We start from the raw sequence: 14,887 nt of genomic DNA on the forward strand, positions 1-14,887 counted from the left end.
ATTAATATGTAATAATATGTATACTAAGCCTGAAGGTGGCGCTTTACTACGACTGCCATCTTGGATGGTACACATACATAACTATGCATTGCTGCGCCATCTTGTCAGCACTCTAGTTGTTTAATAGCTCTATGGTATTTCTAAACTTGTAATAAACTATAGAGGGCGCCAGATCATTTTTTTAACCTATCAGGGAATTATTGCAGTAGTATTACTATTAATTTCTTCAAAGTTTTCCGTCTTTTTCCGACATTACGCTTTTGTCAATTTGTTTCCATATCATTAATCTTAAAAAATTATGCTTTTTTTAAAAATATCTTTTATCTTGACGTCACCTTCTAAATGTTTCTTAATTTGGTGATTTTCTTGTTTTATTTTTTGTGTAGGTACTGCTCCGTGGTCATGAACATGGTACGAATTGATTGCCATATTCATTTAATTAAATCTAATCAAAATGCTCATTGACTTCGGTTTTTCTTCTGGTCGCTCCAGTAGATTGTAGGCCTACATTATTCTATAATTCTTTATTGATTGTTTGTTTGAGGAGAGTTTGACAACTACCACATAAATTATCGTACTTCATTCCTCTTATTTTGTTACGTTTTACAGTATAAAATTTTTCTACGCAATATATCTATGCTCAATATATCTATCTATGACCTAAAGTTCACCATATTTAAATATATACTTACACACGCGCTGAATAACCGGTATTTGAATTATTTGGACTTGAACATCCGGCATATAAATTACTGTTTATGAACTTTGAATTTAATATTGATAATAGTTCTAAAGAAATACGCAGGCCCTACACAGATCCAATACTGTATGCAATAATTATTATTAGGCTATATCTAGATAGGCCAATTTATGAACCTTTGAAAACTAAAGGTTTATTGCAGGTCGATTGTATTATTATTATTATTTTCCTATATCCAATACCTATTGCGAACAATTAAACGTAAAAGTTTTACGCGAGTGAATTGTGAACAATTGTACTGTTTGGTGGGGTTGAACATAATTTTAATAAAATAATTTTTCGAGTTCGAGTTTTCGATAATTCATAAACATTATCTCGACAAGTGTGGTTCCTAAGGCATTACTGAGTACATACCTCATCGTAAGTATTAACCAATTGTGGTTCAGTTTGCAAAAAGCTTCTAACTGCTTCCCAGTTATTTTTCCGGATAGCCTGTACTAATTTGTTTCTGTAAAATAATAATCAAAATTCATCATTGACTGTTTGATTTACTTTAGGATAATTATATTATTATTATTATTATTATTATTATTATTATTATTATTATTATTATTATTATTATTATTATTATTTATTATTATTATTATTATTATTAAAAATCGTCACAATTCTCATGTTTAACTCTTGATCATCATCACCATCATCGTCGTCATCATCATCATCATCATCATCATCATTATCGTCATCATCATAATCATCACCATCATCATCATCATCACCATCATCATCACCACCATCATCACCATCATCATTATCATCAATATCATCATCATCATCGTAGGTTATCATTCATAAACGTTAACATAATCTCAACTCTTCATGTTCATGAATATATTTGACATTATCGTGTCATGGTTTGGAATCCAGAGATTAATTTACCATAATTGAATAATCGCCACGGAGTAGGCTTTTTTATTGTTCTTTTTTTATTGAAACATTAAATAAAGTTAACAAAACTTAAATGATTGTCACTATTATACAACTTTATGCTTATTAATATCATAAATAATTTTAGCGTCTGTCCGCACTGCTCGGAGTTTTTAAAACTTATTTTATTCAAATGTTATTTTTTTTATTACCACACATTATTTTTATTATTATATGCAATTTGTCTAAAATACATACGGTAATTGATTATAATTGAAATAAATAAATTAATTTTTAAAAATCCTTTATTGTCCGGTTACAAATAATTTGAAATTTTGCTTGGCCCCTGGGGAACAGCGGCAGCCATAGTGTAGCGCCAATTAACCGACATTATAACGTGTACATTGTTCCTTATACCGTCTAAATCTCATGTGAGGGTTATTCGAGAAACAGAGCGATCCGACTCCAATTAGAACCAGACGTTGGCCGGATTTGAACCGGGGTCCAAAGCAAGAAGCAGGAACATTACCTTTTTTATTACATTATTTTTAGTCATTGATGTAATTAACATGGTGTTCCTTAACAGCATAATTACTTTAAATGCATCCAGGAGTACATGCGCCTGTGGGGGTAGGGATGGTATAGATAGATATCCGAAACTAAAACCCACCACAAATCGTGGGAGAAAAAAAAATGATTTCTCCATTTAGTGGGCGACAAAAATCGCATGAGCGCATATTATGTCAGTTTACTAATAATTAGTTATCACTTAATAAACTAATTGTTTGTTCTTTTGTTTATCTTATCAAAATGTACATTCATACTCACTCTTTCTTAGGCAGATACTCCATTTCAGTGAATTCTTCGAGAGCTCCGTGTATGCATGGTCTAATGGCAGTAAAGTGTGAAATAATGAAACGATGTGAGGTGGACACTCTAATAACCTGTAAAACTGATATTCATAAACACTCAGAATATAATTGGCTAGTCCCGTCACGTGATTTAGGGTTATTCTTGTTTGCAATATACAGTAGGCCTATTAGGAACCTTCTTTGTAATAAACATAATTAGGGCAAAGTCTATAAGCTATATTGTAAATGTTGGATGGTCATGGGTGTATGATATCGATTTTCTAAAATAATGTGAGGATTGGAAACGGGACTTTACAATATGGGAAAGCCTGTATTTTTCCTATTACGGTGTTTATCTCCTTCAAATTAGTTTCACAACGTGCCAAGCTCTCTTACCCAAATGTTATGGCCTAAATATCGTCAATTCCAAAAAATTGCCATTGTACATCTCTCTTTTATATTATAAGGAAAATTAAAGTTATATTATGATATTGGCAGCCAAAAGAATTACGTGCAAGTAACATAATTTTGAATATAAATACTAAATAGACTATAGAGTACGTCTGTACGATAAGTAAGCTATAAATTATTTAAAAAAAATTGAAATAGAGCGAAAAGTAGCAGGTAAGCAAAACAAACATTTCATGAAACACAAAGAATTAAGATATTCATATATTAGTCCTACTCTACATTACGACACTGACGCATAATACCAGTCGGATCCTCTGTTACAATATACAGATTTATACAGATTCATGTGAATCATCTATTATTAAGAACAAATATGGACATTTTTTTTAAAGTGACGAGAAGATTTTACAGTATTTCTTTGTTCATCATTGTTTGGTGTAGGTGGTACACAGAATCCTATAGCGTGAAAGTTTTTTTTTTTGGGGTGGGGGGTGGGGGGGGGATGTTATACACATCTAGATGTGTATAAGAGACAGGTGTTGGTGTGCGCAGCCGCTAGCCTAAAAGAAAAATTAAAACTATAATATAAAAAAGAGAATCGCACTCATCCTAAAGTGTAAGAGCCTCATTTCTCGTAGGAACCTGGGCTTGGACTAGAAGACTAGAATAGAAACATACCCATCTTGAACAATTGACACAAAAAGCAACTCTCTAGGACTAGTAGTTGACAAGATATACCGTAACTATATTGTGATGTCCTTTCACATACATAGATATAATTTTTTTCAAAAACTCAAGGGTTTCCCCTCCTTTGAAAAAGGCAGTGATTTTATTTCATTCTTTAGGCCCGCACATAGAGAAAAAAAAATCGAAGACATAGGCAATATATTATTATATTCCAACAATAATGAGTAGTTAGATATATGTAGTCTTTCTTTCCATGGATCGACGATGAACAGATAGGCCTCATGAAGAACGCACTTTAGTGCATACATTATTACGACGTTGAACCAAAAGCAATGTGTATAATTTATTTAATTTCCTATTGAAGCGATTAGAGGCCTTGTTGGCATTAAGCGCTATATAAATATAACATATTAAAATGAGATTACACAGATTGCCTCTCATGAGCAGGCCATCATAATAATGATAATGCAAATGATGATGATAATGTTAATGATAATGACGATGATGACGTTGATGGTGGTGACGAAAACAATCATGATTTATCAATCAATATAATAACCAACCGTTCTATTAATAATCAATCATTCAATCAATTTTACACCTCCCTCAGGAGAAAACATTCAAATTCAAAATAAAACAAACTCAATAAATAATATTATAATACATACAGCAACAAGATATCGTAACAAATTAATTATATAAAGTTTATGAATTATATAATCTATTCAAAAGATCGTAAAATTAAATTGAGAACAGCGTTAACTAATGGCAAGCTTAACACTGAGGCTTTGGGAGTGGCTTGGTCGTGAGAAAGAAAAAAGAAACCTTGTTCCGTGACGGGAATTGAACCCAGGACGCTGCGATTGGAGGGCACGCATCTTAACTATGAAGCTTTTCATATCCACTCCATATATATCTGTAAATATTTTATAAAACATGATGATTATGATAATTATGAGGAGGATGAGAAGATTGTGGTGTTGGCATCGATGGTGATGATAACGATGGCAATGACAATGGTGATAATGATGGTTATGCTGGTAGTGGCACCGATGATGGTGATGATGATTATGACGATGATTACAGCTCACTATATTGTTTAAAAAATTTAAACATTTTCCCATAATTCCAACGTCCCTTTTAATATCATATAAGCCTATTATTCTGTAAATATTTCAAAAACAGAAAGCTGTATAAAACACGGACTCCAATCAACCACGGCCATTCCACGATGACACATTTTGAAGTCATATAGCAAAATATATGTCAAGTCATCATGTGATACCAACACCTTGTTAAAATCCCCATATCAACTCCCAGTATCGATCGAACAAACATTATTGCATAGCGATACATAAGTCGTTAAAAAAACCGAACATGCTGATAAGTTTGGTTAGCAACTTTGTCAGACAAATTATTGTTACCGAACGATTGCTGATATCTGCTGTACACAGAAACCAAACAATGTACACCCGATACACCGACCAAACATAGAAGACATTCACAGCAACACAGGAAGGAAGAAAGCATCGTTATCAATGCAAAATGGATACATCAGCCTCTTACCATTGCGGGCTATGGGTTCACGTTTAAACACAACAGGCATTTCCTGATACATTTATGTTTTTATGATACAGAAATTGTATTTCAGTAATTAAAATAACTCCCAATTTTATAGACAATGGATGTCATTTATTCGTCCAATATTTTATTTCAGAATTCAGTATTTGTACAAAACCAAATAATTGTTAAAGTTATTTACTAAACTGTAAAATGAAAATTAACTGACTACACTCGAGATTATTCTTATGTTATTGATTGAGTGTGTTTCAGCCACTTGCTCACCAGCCTTTTGGCATCCAAGACCCTTTGTAACCTGGCCATTTGCTGGAAGAAAATGAGTCTAGTGTAGCAACGATTCTAGTATGCCACAAGACCGGATGGCACTGGGCCTAGACCCACTCTCCCTCCCCCACACCAAAGGTAATAATAAGCGAGGTTCCACTGCTAAACATTGAAAATTTAGCAAAATACGTTAGCATTGAAACTAAAATTGGGACTCCATTTTATGATAAACAAACATAAATTCTGGTATCAAACCCTTTCGCGCTTTACCGATGGTGATGGAGTAATTTTGGATTTCGAATTTACAGTCTTTTTTTGCCGTCACGATATGATAATTTTTGTTCTAGTTGTGTTTTTCATGTGACTTTTTAAAATAAAAACATTGTCTGATTGCCGTTTAGGACCACCATGGAATGGAGGAGCAGAGCCCGACAAAGAAACATGTTTTTTGTAATACAGTTATTAAAAAATCAACAGTCAGAATAGCCTGAAAATGAAAATAAAATGTACAATAATGTCGCGATAATTGAGAACAATTTTAGTGAAAATGTTTTAAAACGCGAAGGCGGAGCGTTCGAAATCACCTTGCCTACGGGCATGGGATATATTTTGTTAAAAATATACTATATTATTATAATATTATTATTATTATATTATTATTATATTATTATTATTATTATTAGTATATTATTATTATTATTATTATTATTATTATATTTTGTTATTTTGTTAGCATGTACTGTATAATTTAGGCTTTACTGGGATATATTATAGCCTAGTAAAACCTAAATTATACAGTACATGCTAACAAAATACAGTATAGATGTAGACAATTCCATTCTATCATACCAAAAACTTTGTAAGGATATTTTTGTACTGACAGTGACATGCTTAGCTTCAACTTGGGATTAAGATTTTCCTAAATAGCTATCCCATCACCTTATTCCCACTCCACTCAATCTTGGCAGACTGACCCACATTGTCCCTTTGGTAATATCAAGTTACCATTAATATATTTTGGAGTTACAATAGTAGAGTTGCAGAAACACAAATCTCTGCTCAGTTTGGGATTTATATTTGAATGCTATATTTCACAGGGGCTTTTCTATTTCTTTTTTTTTTAAAGGAAAATGGAAGGCTAGTATAATTTGCATTATCATCACTATAACAACTCCCTGGTATATTGTTGATATATAGAAAAGGTTCGACATTTAATGGGTTTTTTTGTCATTTAAAAAATATCTTTTTTTTTATTGTAACAATAATAATTCATAACAAAAATGTACTTGGTACTTAGGTTACTGTATATCCTTTAATATTTAGAAAAGGAAACTTACAAAGTAACAACACAAAATTTATAGTTGTATACTTCCATATTTACTTGCAAGTTCATTATTTATAATGTAACAGGCCTACAGTATAGGACTATTCATATTTATAATTTTTAACTTCATGAACAAAATAAATCAAACCCAAACATTTCAATTCCATTCGCAAAAACAAAAATCATTTTAAATAGGCCTACATGCATAAATATTTCACCTTGTTGGTGAAATCATTATTTTATTTCACTAAAAAATATATTGATTTTGATTAGCCTTCCTTTGACAATACTCATTAAAAAAAAAATATTAGGCCTAACTTGCGCATAAAAATCTATGTAAATTTTAAAAAGTGTACCCCTGATTTTTCTTGAAATTGCCATTTCCGTTGTTGACTTTCAGATTTGTTCGTTTTTAATCATCGTTTGTCATTATTTTTAACCACGGAATGAATGATTTCATATCAGTGGCAGATCCATTAATTTGAAATAGTTTGTCCCAGGGAGTCACTTTCACTGATGGAGAGTCATACTGCAGCAGCCCTCGTGAAGTAGGTTGGTTGATAAATCGAAAGTTTCAAAGGCCTTAAATAATAATAGCCTAGTAAATATAGGTCAAATTGTGGGCTATTACATAAGAAAGCTCCTTTGGGACACACCTATTAAGAATTGGACACTTTTCCGTTAAATTAGGGGCAATATAATTATCTTTTAACACTACGGCCAACTCTTATTTAATAAGAGGAGGGAGAACACATACGGCGTGTGCCAAATGATTAAATCTCTATTAAAGGGAACGCTTTGTTTGTTTTCATTGTCTCAAAACAGCTACAGCAGTCTCAAAATAAGAAAAACTCATTCAACTTTAATTTTGACACATTTTGAGCAATAGACCAGAATTTTCTCCACTGAATCCTTATAGTGGACGTGGTATACAATTTTTACCCTTAACCAAAGGGATTTCTTTTTCTTTGTTTTTCATGTACAGTTTATATAGGATTCAAATCTATACCACAACAACTCTTAATTGTAATTTGGTCTCTATTCATGCTACATCCATCCAAATATAATGCTCAATATTAAAAATAAAATTTGGTCAGTAACGTTGCATCATGAAATAATATACCGTACGGAACATAAAACATTACTGTTGTTTGAATTACCTTTCTGCTCATTTCATACTCTTATGAATTGTATTTGCATTGCAAATTATTGCTATAAATTAGTTCTAATTTTAATGTAACTGATTTTTATGTCAATAAAAACATGCTAAATACCCCTATAAAGGGGACAATTTCACGTTTTTAGTTTGTGTCCCCGCTTATGGGGACACTTTTAGTAGTTCCGAAAGATGTATTTGACACAATTATGAAAATGATATGTTGATAAAATTGTAAGTGTTGGGAGGCTAGGCCCTGTTTATCTCCTGTCAGCATCTTCCACCGATGAATTTCCTTGAATGAATGAAATGAGAAATCGAGAAAAAAGGGCCTTTTGCAAGGGCCCCCTCGGTCTTTGTATTTGCTTACGAAAAATTCAAAAAGGCGGACTTTTTAAGGTTTTGAAATTAAAATAAAAACAACTATACTTTGTTACAGTAGTAGTTAAATCGTTACAATAATTGTTAATGTATTATTACAACAGTGGTTTTTGTTACAACAGTTGTTAATGTTACAACAGTGGTTAATGTTACATCAGCGAGAAAATAAGATTTTGATAACCATTGAAAAGCACATAATATGGTATTATTTGGAAGATTGGCAATTCATCTGACCCCGCTTTTCGCTAGCTAGATGCAGTAAGAAAAATCAAAGCAGCACAAAATAGGAATACCGTACCGACGATAAAACGCCCTACATACAGATGCAGAAAACAGATGATGATGATGATAGTGACCAATATTGTATCTCACATCAGTATTCATCATTATATTCTCTTTTTAAAGACCCGGCAACAACAGCTATAGCACACAGACAGCTAGTTTTAACCGTAGGATCAAAGAGAAGTAGCTGTATAGCAGAACTAGCACTACAGCCTGTTAGCAAAAATAATAAATTTATTTAGAATGAAGATTAAAATGATTCTGTTGATTGTTTGGTTCAACTTGACTTGAACGAACTATTAAATAATGATTAACACCACAAAACAGTCAACAAAGATTTTCACTAGGATCCCTATGTGCCTACTGTTAAGAAAACAAAGTAATCTAATGAGATGACATAATATAATAGATGGTGACTGTGCAGATTTAAGATAACAATAAAGGACGTTTTAACGAGATGTAGCACGCCAAGAAGGAAATATAAAGTAAAAATGAACACAAAACAGATAACAATATTTACCAAAAGTCAAGGGTCAACGATTTGCGCTAGTACTGTATCCCACGGATATGTGCTTACTGCTAATAAAAAAAAAAGGGAACAGTGAATTCATTGTTCCCTGGAAAAACAAAGTAATCTACTGTATCTAGGCCATACAAAAAGACTTTTCCTTATAATCATACAGATTTTCGTCCTAAAACAGATTTTGGACAATACCGTACAATGAACTTTCATATTCATTCATTCTTTCATTCAAAACTTTATGTAATCTCAAAAATGCAAAATTTACAGCATGATATAATTATACAAAATATAAAATTCATAAAGGACTTGTTCGATCATATAACAATTAAAATTACAAAGTTCTAGAAGGTAAAACAAGTGTAAAAAAAAAGTACGGTAACAAAAGTGATAATAACAGTTTTATAAGCGTAAAAAGAAAAATCGTGAGTCACAAAAGTATTTAAAAGAGTTAAAACTGTAAAATATATTTCTAAAAACTGAGAAAAACAATAACAGTCGGTAAGTAAAATGTCTTAAAGGAAATCATATAGTTATAGTTACGTTCACATCAAGCCCAAATCTGGTCTGAATACATGGCTCGCAGATCCATCGGTCCAGGTCCAGAGTCCGGATTGAAAATCGCACGAATTTGATGTAAACGGTCCTATTCTTTACCACTGAACCTATTTTTCAAGATTTTTTTCTCCGGACTCTGGACCGGAATAATTCAGGCTTGATGTGAACGTAGCTTTACAGTACAGTTAGTAGTACATAGGGGTTGAGATGGGCTTCTGATTTAGTGGGTAGCTTGTAATTCATTGACATGTTTTATGTCCTCTTATGGAATATGAAAAAAACATAATATGAATGATTTTGTCAGTAAACGGGCTTTTAACAAATTAATAAAGCTTTGTTTTGAGGTAAATTTTCTATAGTATAGTACTGTGATTGTTTTTTTTATATTTTTCGTAGCTTATAGTCAATGGCTTATTCGACTGGTTCATTTCGTTGAGTACGAATTTTCGTTGTGTATTATTTTCATTCGACTGGTTCGTAAAATAGACTTCATTGACAACGAAAATTAACGTAACTATAATGCGTTAGTCAGTGTTAAGTTATGCACGTGACCCCAAAAAATATGGCCGATTGGTCAGTTTAACAACAACATTTGCGTTTATATAATTTAGATTAAATTTCAGAAAATAAAAATTACAACATTTACCCACATTGAAGTCCAAAAATAATTGTAGGCTAACAGAATTAAAAAACTGAATAAAAACATTTGTTTTTACGAAACACCAATACTGCAACATTCTGAAGCAGTATTGATTACACATCGTGTATCGCGGTAACTATGCTGCCATTTTGTTTTGTCGAGTATTTACCAGTTTTATATTCAACTGGTCGTCTTCGGTAGGATTTTACAACTGCGCAGGTGGGCGTTGTTTAACGAAGAACGATCAGTCGAATACGGCCTATGTGTGAAAAGGTATAAACCAGGAAGATGTCCAAATCTTTCTATAATTACAGTAATTTTAATACTTTAATATTCGATATTTTGAATTCCTGTAAATTTTCGAGACGTGTTGAGTGATGTAGCAAGTATAACACTGGTTCTTAATTGACCTTTCGTGCGTGTTCATACCGCTGTTCTGATTGGTCAAATTTTAAGCTGAATTGACACTCCGGAATGGTCTATGTGTTTAAAGGGCTCAAATAATTCTTTATTAGATGATGCAGCTCATGGAAAGATCACGAGATTAACAATATAATATCTGCAAAGATCAAACATTTACACTCAACAACAAATCACAGCAAAGTGGCTGCATGAATGTCAGTATATGTTTTTGCGATTTTCGAGTACATTCACAAGGCCACTAAGACGATGCTTAAAATAGCAAAAATAGATATATCTCAGTTTTTAACAGAAATATCTTAGTTTTGAATAGAAATATCTTAGTGTTAAATAGAGATATCTTAGTTTTAAATAGAGAAATCTCCGTTAATAGATATCTCTATTTAAAACTGAGATATCTCTAATCAAAATTAAGATATCTCTATTTAAAACTATTATATCTCTATTTACAATTAAGATATCTCTACTTACGATTAAATGACAACCCGGCTAGCCGTAGAATACCGTAGACAATGAAACGAGTGGGATCATCTTATATACGCCCGACATACAGATGCAGAAAACAGATGATGATGATGACCAATATCGTATCTTACATCAGTATTCATCTTCTCAGTTTAAAGACCCGGCAACAACTGCTGTATAGCAAAAAAAAAAACAAAAAAAAAAACAAAAAAAAACAAACAAACGAAAACAAAGAAGCCCCAAAACACAGCTAGTTTTTAACCGTAGTATCAAAGAGAAATAGCAGCACAGCAGAAAAAAGCAAGATGATGTTTAGGATTGTAGTCGTGATTGATCAAAATGAGATAACATATAATTATAGATGGTGACTATGCAGATTTAAAATATCAATAAAGGTTTTACACGAACGGGATGCAGCACGCCAAGAAGGAAATATTAAATAAAGATGAACACCACAAAACAGATAACATCTACCAAAGTTCAAGGGTCAACGATTTGCACTATGTTCCCACGGGTATGTGCCTACTGCTAAGAAAAACAAAGTAATCTACTGTACCAAGGCAATACAAAGACTTTTCTTTAAATCATACAGACTTTCGTCCTAAAACAGAATTTGCATTAGGACAATACCGTACAAAGAACTTTCACCGACTTTCATATTCATTCATTCATTCAAAATTTTATTTAATCTCGAAAATGAAAAATTTACAGCATGATTTAATTATACAAAATATATACACACAGAATAAAATTCACAAAGGACCTGTTCGATCATGTAATAGGTAAAATTACAAAGCGATCGTTTATCAACAAGTTCGAGAAGAACAAGTGTAAAAAAGTACATTTCTAAAAAAAAAAAGAGAATTATGTAAAATGAGTAACAAAGTGGTAAAAACAGTTTTAAAAGCGTCAAAAGAAAAATCGTGAGTCACAAAAGAAATTTAAAAGAGTTAAAACTGTAAAATATTTCTTTAAAAAATTGGCGAAAATAATAACAGTCGGTAGAGAGTAAGTAAACTGTCTTAAACGAAATCATATAGTTTACAGTACCGTGATACAGGTAGTATACATATGGAGTTGAGATGTGCTTCTGATTTAGTGGGTAGTTTGCAATTCATTGAAAGGTTTTATACCCTATGAAATATGAAAAAACATAATTAGAATGATTTTGTCAGTAGACGGGCTTTTAACAAATTAATAAAGCTTTGTTTCGAGGTAAATTTTCTATAGTCTAGTACTGTGATTGCTTTTTTGAGACGCGCGCGTATTCATACCGCTGTTCTGATTGGTCAAATGTTAAGTTTGATTGACACTCCGGAAAGGTCTATTTGTTTAAAGGGCTCAAATAATGGACCTTTCCACTAAGCCCCGCCCCTTAGATATTGTTGCTAAGGTACCACAAGACGACAGTGTTAAAGCATACGCCAACACGTGCGTTTGTGGGACAACACGTGTGTTTGTGAGACGCGCGCGTATTCCTAGCGTTGTTCTGATTGGTCAAATGTTAAGTTTGATTGACACTCCGGAAAGGTCTATTTGTTTAAAGGGCTCAAATAATTCTTTCTTAGATGATGCAGCTCATGGGCCAGAGATAATATCCGAGTCATGAAGCAACTCCTTATATGGACCTGGGTAAAAGTGGGACTCCAGGTGGCCAAACCCTAAAGCCACAAAGATATTTAGATATTTTAGGCAATTTCAAATTCTACTTTTTATTGTGCTCCACTACAATTATTAAGGTACTGCAAACATAAAACTTCCGTTCAAAAAATAAAAATACATAAAAATAAAAATACATCAATATTCTGTTCATATCATGGTTGTCTTTGTCAAAAAATAAAGCGAAACATGAAAAATTGCATTCGGTGTATAACAAACGGCACAACCACGATAATGGCACAGACTTTTGATGACTGATTGGACATTCTGCTATACGATATACAAAGACTAATGTTGTGATGACAACAGCTAACAATACACTGTTCCTAGCCGTTCTAACTTACTTAGATAGTAATATTAACATGAGAAAGTATATAACTCGCATAATTAAATATAAATACAAATACAGTTAAACGATTATACACGATTCTTTTAAAATAAGGAAAAAAAAAAGTCTACCCATTTTAGGCTATTTATGAGAAATATAGACCCATTTTCAAAAGGTAGACTCATTTATGCATAAAACTGTTTATACCTTCTTCTTCAGTGCGTGCATAAAACGTAATGTTTTTGAATTTGGATCGAACATGTGTATTGATAAAACAATGCTGAACATTTAAAGAGTCGACTTCCTTCGGTTGTGGCGATATTAGACTGTAATATTATTATTAAATAGGTCCATTCAACAAACAACATAAACATATATATACCAAAGCTATTATGTCGAAGTTTTCACGTCGTTGCATGTATAAAACGTAATTTCCTAACGTTTAGATATCTGAACTTGACGGTCAACCAAAGTTCTCAGTACTATCTATAATCTTAACGACTGGACTTATGATTTAAGAAAATATAAACGTATATTGAGCTACGCAAAGTTTAAAAGTTTAAACGTTTAAAATTAAAAGACTACGCTTCTTTTATGTTGTGGTCATATCAGATTGTAATATCATTAAAAACCATTCAACAAAGAACATAAAACATATCACAATTATTAAGTTAATCTTTCCACTTCGGTGCACGTAATCATATAACTATTGTCCGACTGTGTATATTGAACATTTACGACGACGAATATCGTCCAATTCCCAACCGTAACTCAGGCTACGGGCCTCATCTTCTTCATCATCATAATTATTATATTGTCCATAGTAAATAGGGAAAAGCTATGAATTCAGAGTATATTCAATAATAGACGTCTCATAATGCACGAGAGTTCCAAAGCATCTAGAAAACAAAACTTTTCGAAGGAGGAGCCGAAGATCCCCACCACGCCTACCCCACTAGAATGTATCTTCCAACGACAGAAAAAGCTACTGTAGCTCTCTTCTCATGACCCCGCCCACCCTGTGAAACCATCTGTGCGATAGTCAGGGTGAACTCTGGATCCGCGCTTTATATTTTTTTAAGAGAAATGCTTTTAAAAGGTATATTTACAGATAATTATTTTAAAACAGAAAGTTTAAGCCTCAAAGCTTATTTTGTTTCTGTTGGTTACGCAACACTGACTTGGCTTGTTCGTCATCACTTCAAGTCTATCGATTCGTGGAATAGGCGTATTGGACACCACCAAAGCAGATAAAAAGCCACATAGCAGACGGCTGTCGTGTGAATAAAATGCGGTTGTACAGTGATATCCTGCTGCAGACTAAAACAGTGACGTGTTGGACGGGCCCGAATTCCTTTTGTCCTATTTGGTGCTTTTGTATCAGCAAGAAATGTGTTTAAATAATATTGGAATAATTTCAAATCCTTGGCCTATTATTAGGGGCGGATTTAGGATTGTGGCCGGTCCGCCCTACCCCCCCTTTTTGGGAGGTACAAAAAAAGGAAGAAAAAGAAATAAATGATAGCCCAGAACCCCTCAAATGCTATTTTCGGGTGTCTAGAACACAAAAATTCCTAGGGGCATGCTCCCGGACCCCCCGGGATAATGTTCCCCCCATCTCTGAATCCGCCCCTTATTACTATTTTATTTCAATTATTGTTTAATTTATTGTTAACACTTTAGCGTCCCCTAGGTCAAGCTCACCTTGACCAGGGGACGCATGTGTGTGACAA

The 14,887-nt window shown here is 32.9% G+C and overlaps 1 long non-coding RNA gene across 1 annotated transcript in view; it reads right to left on the reverse strand.

Moving 5' to 3' along the window:
- Window positions 1-11,293, reverse strand: part of LOC117109077 — a 15,192-nt gene extending 3,899 nt beyond the window's left edge. The window contains exons 1-3 of the long non-coding RNA XR_004445458.1: window positions 11,174-11,293; window positions 2,456-2,515; window positions 1,115-1,208 (exon numbers count right to left, since the gene is read on the reverse strand). This is a non-coding gene — a long non-coding RNA (uncharacterized LOC117109077). The remainder of the gene's footprint in view (window positions 1-1,114; window positions 1,209-2,455; window positions 2,516-11,173) is intronic.
- Between the last annotated feature and the right edge of the window lie 3,594 nt (window positions 11,294-14,887).

Source organism: Anneissia japonica, unplaced genomic scaffold (assembly GCF_011630105.1).
Source record: "Anneissia japonica isolate Jap-2015-1 unplaced genomic scaffold, ASM1163010v1 scaffold288168_len69601_cov126, whole genome shotgun sequence".
NCBI classification, from domain to species: Eukaryota; Metazoa; Echinodermata; class Crinoidea; order Comatulida; family Comatulidae; genus Anneissia; species Anneissia japonica.